This window comes from Nannospalax galili, unplaced genomic scaffold, assembly GCF_000622305.1.
Source record: "Nannospalax galili isolate Female #2095 unplaced genomic scaffold, S.galili_v1.0 scaffold243, whole genome shotgun sequence".
In the NCBI taxonomy this organism is placed as follows: Eukaryota; Metazoa; Chordata; class Mammalia; order Rodentia; family Spalacidae; genus Nannospalax; species Nannospalax galili.
In genome coordinates, this window is record NW_008353490.1 from 2888069 (window position 1) to 2894513 (window position 6445).

Genomic DNA, 6445 nt, shown 5'->3' on the forward strand with positions numbered 1-6445 from the left:
AATATGTATGCAAACAGACATAACTGCAGGAACCAGGACAAGGGTAAGGAAACAGTGAGGTAAAGGAAAAGAAATAACCTGAAGGAGAAGAATAGTAGGCAACAGACCTTAAGAAGGGAGATTTGGAGCAATTATTTTTATTACATAATCTTTTAGTTAATTTTTTGTTGCTGTGATAAAACACCATGACAAAAGCAACTTAATCAAGGAAGGGTTCATTTTGGCCCACACTTTCAGGCTACAGTCCTCATAATGAGGAAATTATGGCAGCTAGAGCTTGAGGCAGCAGGGTACTTTGCCTCTGCAAGACAAGAAACAGAGAGACATGAATTCTGGCACATAGACTACGTTCTCTTTTTTATATAGTCTAGAATACCATTGCAGAGAATTGTGCCACAAACAGTGGGCAGGATTTCCCACGTCAGTTAACCTAAACAACATAGTCTTTTATAGTCATGTCCAGTCACCCAGGAGACTAAATCTCAGCAAACTGACAATTGAGATTAGGCATCACAGATTTTCCCTTCTCTTGATCTGACTCATTTCTGTTTAAGCTAAAAACATGTTTTAGGTAATGGATTTTTTTTTTTGTCTTATAAATCAACTATGAGCAGGCCATAGAAACGATCTCAGAAGTAGCCCTGAGTGTGTGATGATATGATTGGAAAGTTGTTTTTTTTTTTAAATACCTAAAGGAACTGTAGCCATATTAAATATCACTACTGCAAGGCCATTTTAAATTATTTTTGGTACTATTTATTATAAAGCTAACAAAAGTCAAAATAAACCTATTTTAGAAGGTAAAGGTTTCTGCATGAAAGACTAGCTAATGCCCAACCTACCACAGGCAACAACAAAAATAGAGAAAGGGAGTAGATGGGTTGAGAAGAAAGGTCATGAAGCCACTTGGAAAAATCACTTACTGTATGTTGCAGAAGTGCCAATTGCAAAGCAATTGCCATCACCAATTTGCATATGTTCATGTGGAAATCTTCAGTGCACTGCTGAAAATATTCTGATTATTAAGTTAAGTGAATTCTAAGAGCAGTAGTGCATTTATATGCCCTTGCTAAGTGTGGAGAGGGTGCACTGGGAGGATATGTGGTCAGATGCTTAATTTTGTTGTTAACTTGAGCCTTGGGTGTCTCAAACTAGATTTCATTTGTCCTCTGGGTCCAAAGTCTAAGAGGAATAAACCCTGACAATCCTGAAACTGATATAGAGGAGAAATATGTCCAGGGTGTGGCAAGTAAACAAATGGCCTCACGTCTCTTCACGAAAGAACACAGATTTGTTTTTCCCACCGGAAATCTGGCAGTAATGAGAAAAAGGCTTTTCCTGTACTTGGGCTCTAAATTCTTAGGCAAAATCTCACAATTCTTACGTTGTAAGCAGCTGAGTACACAATGAAACTTAGCAAATAATCACTAAGAATGAAACAAAAACAATTCTGTTTGTGTGGTTGGGAGATAACAAAATGTACATAAAAGGAGAAAAATGCTCAATGCCTCCTGACTGAAGAACATTCTTTGTAAACCTCAGGTTGACATTTTTGTCTCACTCCAAGAACAGGGAAAGAAAAATGCAGTGATTATGGACTCAGCAGTGGGCGGTGGGTAAATAACATCCAGAAGGATCTACTAATGATGGTGTCTTAAAATAAGAAAAGGCAATTTTTGTTGGCCAGAAGCCATACCCTATAATTTATTATGTTCTATCCAAACACTGAGGGGTGTGACTCATTATGAACAGTGAAAATGACATGTGATGTCTGCAGCTATTCGTGCAGAACATTAGCTTATTATCTGACAAAATGCGCAAGTAACTCCGTAATCATCCCTACCTGAAGCCGCTAATCAAGCTCAAGGCACAACTTCAGACACTGACTCCTTCTTAAGAAGGGACAAAGACGATTTCCAAAATTAGCTCTAGAAATATTCTGTTCTAATGAAGGTTACTACAGGAAGCACGATTGTTGGGGATTGAATTTTAGTTGTGATGCTTGACATTTAAACTCTAACAAAAGGAAAATATGACACATATTTCTCCATATGTTGGCTGATTTTGCACAAAAAATTATATTACTTTGAGTTTTCAACAACTCTGATAGAAAAAAATTCAAGTCTATCCCTCTTTCTCTCTCTCTCTCTCTCTCTCTCTCTGTGTGTCCTGTAATTTCTCTGTGTGACTACACACTGTGGGCAAGTCATAATGTTCCTGTTACTCATTGCAATTTAATATTAGAGTTTAGAACATACTCCCTCCTTGCACTCTATTACATATACTAATCTTAGTGCATACATTTTCAGTATATTCAATGCAGGAATATGAAGTGAATGTTGCCACTATTGATGAGTACTTCTGGTAATTACAATGTTACAAGATGATATGACCATCCAGTTATTTCATCATAGCCAAAGCAAATGGGTACTTCTTCATCCCAGCCACACCACTGAATGGTTAAGTTATTTTTGACCTTCAGGTTTATAGAATGGCCACCTCTTTTCAGGGTTCTTTTTGGCAGTTGTAATCCCTAAAGTTATTAATAAGGTAGATATTCCTGGAAAGCATAATATCCAGATTTGTCACTTAAAAATGTCCAATAATTTAAGACTGTAACTTATGTGAACCCCGCAACTTTAAAAAGATGTCTACTTAAACATAGAGTATATCTAATTAGCAATACTTAGAATATACCATTCTAAAAACCAGTATAATGTTACATTTTGAAAAACTGAATTTAGTATGTTAGCTCAGGTACATTGCAGAGGTCCCAGAGCCTCAGTTATTTGAGGGCACTGCGTATTGATTGCATAGATCAAAGGAAGTGCCTGAAATCTGTTCCCTTATGTACTCATGAAATACTCATTGAGAGCTGGGTAGTTCAAGGACTCCTGAAATATAGATAATACCAAATATTCTTTGTGCCCATCTTTTTTTATCATTAGTTTTTTTTAATTTTTAATAACTACATGATTAGAAGAAGCATTTCATTACAGATTTAACATATTCAGTAACACACTCCAGAGCAAGAGTACATCTCTTTCACAAGTGGGTGCAAGTTTCTAGGTTCACAGTTGAATTAATACAGTTATACATTATTGAATTCAGTATAAGCCCCGAAAGACATAAAATTGAATGAGTTTTTAACCATTAAAAAAGACCTCCATTTCATTTTAGAATATATTGTTCCTTCCAGAAAGACTCATTCTTTTCGCTACTAACACTGAGACGTTGGCGCATGCATCTCTAATCTGTGTGTATCTGATTATTCCTAGTCATAATCGGTTGCACTTGGATCCTTGGTGCCTGTGTATGTCTATAACGTCATCGGGTAGATTTCAATGGTAATGTTTATGACCTTTACTAATTACCATGATGTAAATTTCCATGCTTCTTCCTCAAATATACTACATTTAAAAAAATTTGTTAATTTTTTTGTGTGTGTGTATATCACACAGAACATCCCAAACCATCTTATTCAACTATACACCCACTTCCCAGATGGCACCCTCCCATAGCCTCCCTCTACCAACTAGAGCCCTTATACTCTGATATCCCTGCTACTGTCTGCTGTGTTGTCGGCACCCCCAGCCATTCCCCACTACTTGTCCATCTGGTGAATCTAGTCAGCCTATCTAGAGGTCTTTGTTTTAGGAAGGTCAGTCATTTCTCATCTAGCAGTAATCAGTTGTCAGTATTCCTTTAGATAACATTAGGGTCTGCTGTTCATTTTCCCAGTTCTTTGCTGGGTTACCCTGGCCAAAAACTCAAAAGAAGGTATCTCCTACGTGGCATTGTTGCTTGTTATGTAGCATTTAGCTACGCATATGGACTCTTAAAAAAATATATTGGCCCCTTTAATCTTTGGTTATACTTTCCTTTTGGGTGTTTAAGGCCATACAGTTGGCCCAGATAAACCAATTTATTTTCATGGCCCAGATAAACAAATTTATTTTTACACTTAAGGCTGTTTGAGGATCTGTTCCACAGGGGTAACAAGGGCTTGGGAAGAGACCCTGGCTCCTTTCTTTTACCATTTCTGCCTATGTGAAGGTAAGTCAAAGGTCCTGCTCTACCATGGTTGGCTTCACTTGGAAGCATGGAGGAAATGATTCCTCTGTGTTGACCCTCATCTTTATAGACTGGACACTGGTTCAAGTCCATCTTATGGGGTCTCCTTGGCCTCCTTGATCAAGAGGACAGGAGACCCACAATTACAGGACATTTTGAGAGATGCTCATAGTCTCCTGGAACTAGTCGACCTAGTGGGGCAAGGAGCAAAAACTGTCCTTTATGTCTCTCTGACCAAAATTATTACAGGCCTCAAAGTATGTCTGTTAAAAATCCACCAGTCTGTTACTTTTAATTACTGTGTGTCATGTAGATAAATCTTGGGCAAAGACCGATTGTCCTCAGATAAACCTTACCTAGACATATTTCTTGATCTGCTGTGTATAATTTGTCAGTAGGTTGTAGGAGTAATATGGTTTCCTCTGGTTTTTAAAACTAGCTAGGCATTATTTATCTCTTGCATTTTCTCAGCCCTCCATCATGGTTTTCCCACTTAAGGTACCCCCATTTACCCCCTTTCCCCTTAATAATACCCTTCTCCTATAGTTCTACCACTCTTGAGCTCCTTCTTTCCCTTTATCCCCTAGGTTCCTTGTATACCCTTCCCTCCCTCCTCCCTTAAACTAAGCCAATTTTTATCCATATATCCCTTCTTAAGGCCTATTTCCTACTATTCTTCTCTTTCAGGTTCTTTCTTTTCCTTTACCTCCCTGTTTCCTTTCCATTATCCTGGTTTCTGTAGTTATGTCTGGATACATACTCACTTATCAGGGTTTGGTTCTAGGATCCACATATGAGGGAGAATATGTGTCGATTTTTTTTCTGAGTCTGTGTTACTTCGCTGAGTATAACAGTCTCTAGTTCCATCCATTTACCTGCAAATTTCATAATTTCATCTTTCTTTACTGTTGAGTAAAACTCCATCATATAAATGTTGTATATGAGTTTTGATCTCTAAAACTACATGCTTTGCAATAGGCAAAGTGAGATGGATAACAATTCAGAGAAGCAGAAGCCACAACTACTGGCTTCCCATTTCACAGACTAAATTCACTGTGTTTTATACAATTTTTTTAGGGAGTTAAAAAAATCTTCAGTTTCTAGTACAAGATCAAAAATATTAGATTTCAAGGAAAATTTAACATCTTCATTGTAAATAATAGTTAATCTTCATTTCTGTAAAAATTGACTGTCTTTTAAATAACCAATAACTTGTATGTGATATTATCTGGAAATAAGGATAAATAAATCTTAACAGAATTCAGGAATTATAAATGGTTATAAATATGTAGTATATTTATATTAGAAAAATTTGGATAGTTTTCAACAGTTATTTTTATGTAGCTTCTGTACTGGGGCATGCACAAAAAAAAATCAACCTAAAAATTCTTAGCTACTAAAAATACCTTGGATTTTGCTAACTGCCTGCTTAAAATACAACAGACTATTTACAAATACTTTAAAAGAAGAAATTATATGTTCTGGGTAAATTTCTTCTGTTGTTAAATTTTCTGTTATTTTCTGAGAAGCACTAAGCCCTATTTAAAGCAATTAATTGTATAGTGTACTGTTTTAAAAAAAAAGGATTAAGGGCACAGCTTTAGACTTATAAAATTTCAGAGAAATGTTCAAAGGAATGAAGTTTTAAAAGTTTCATATCTAAAGCTTTCTTAAAGCCAAAGGCAGAAATATTAAATTGTCCACTCACTGCTCTTATAAATGAGTTCAGGCAAAGGAACACAGAGGATTGCAAAGGTGACAATGTCGCACATTGACTACTGCAACTTCATTCTCCATGTCCTCAGAAAGAGCTAAAAATCCATATTGTGAAGCAAATTGGTCCATGAGACCGCTCAACCTGTGTACTTATCCTGTCACTGAGCCTTTTTGACCACTTAATTCCTGGCACCTACATAGTAGGGAGAACTGACTCCTACAAGTTGTCCTCTGATCTCTTCACATGTGCTGTAGAATGTGCATAATTCCCCTACAATAAACAATTAAATAAGTGAAAAAAAATCAAAAGGAAGACATATAATTCAGTTTTAAAAGCCTATCAGCCTTTTTAACTCACAAAATTTTCCTTACAGACATGAACCAAGAAAAGATTATATTCGTATTACACCATCATAGCCCATCACTGAGTGATATTTAAGCTCACTTTCTTAAAGTGGTCAGGGTACCCACCTACTGTGACTGTTCTATGTTCATTTGGGCCTATAACTGGTGTTAACATTTTCCTAAATTCCTCATTTTTTCTTTTATTTAATTAAAATCCATAGGTGATATGGAGAATGGAACATTTTATATTCCTGCTAATTACAGCAACAATAGAGCTAGTCTTCAAAGATAAGGAAAGTCTAGACAAGTG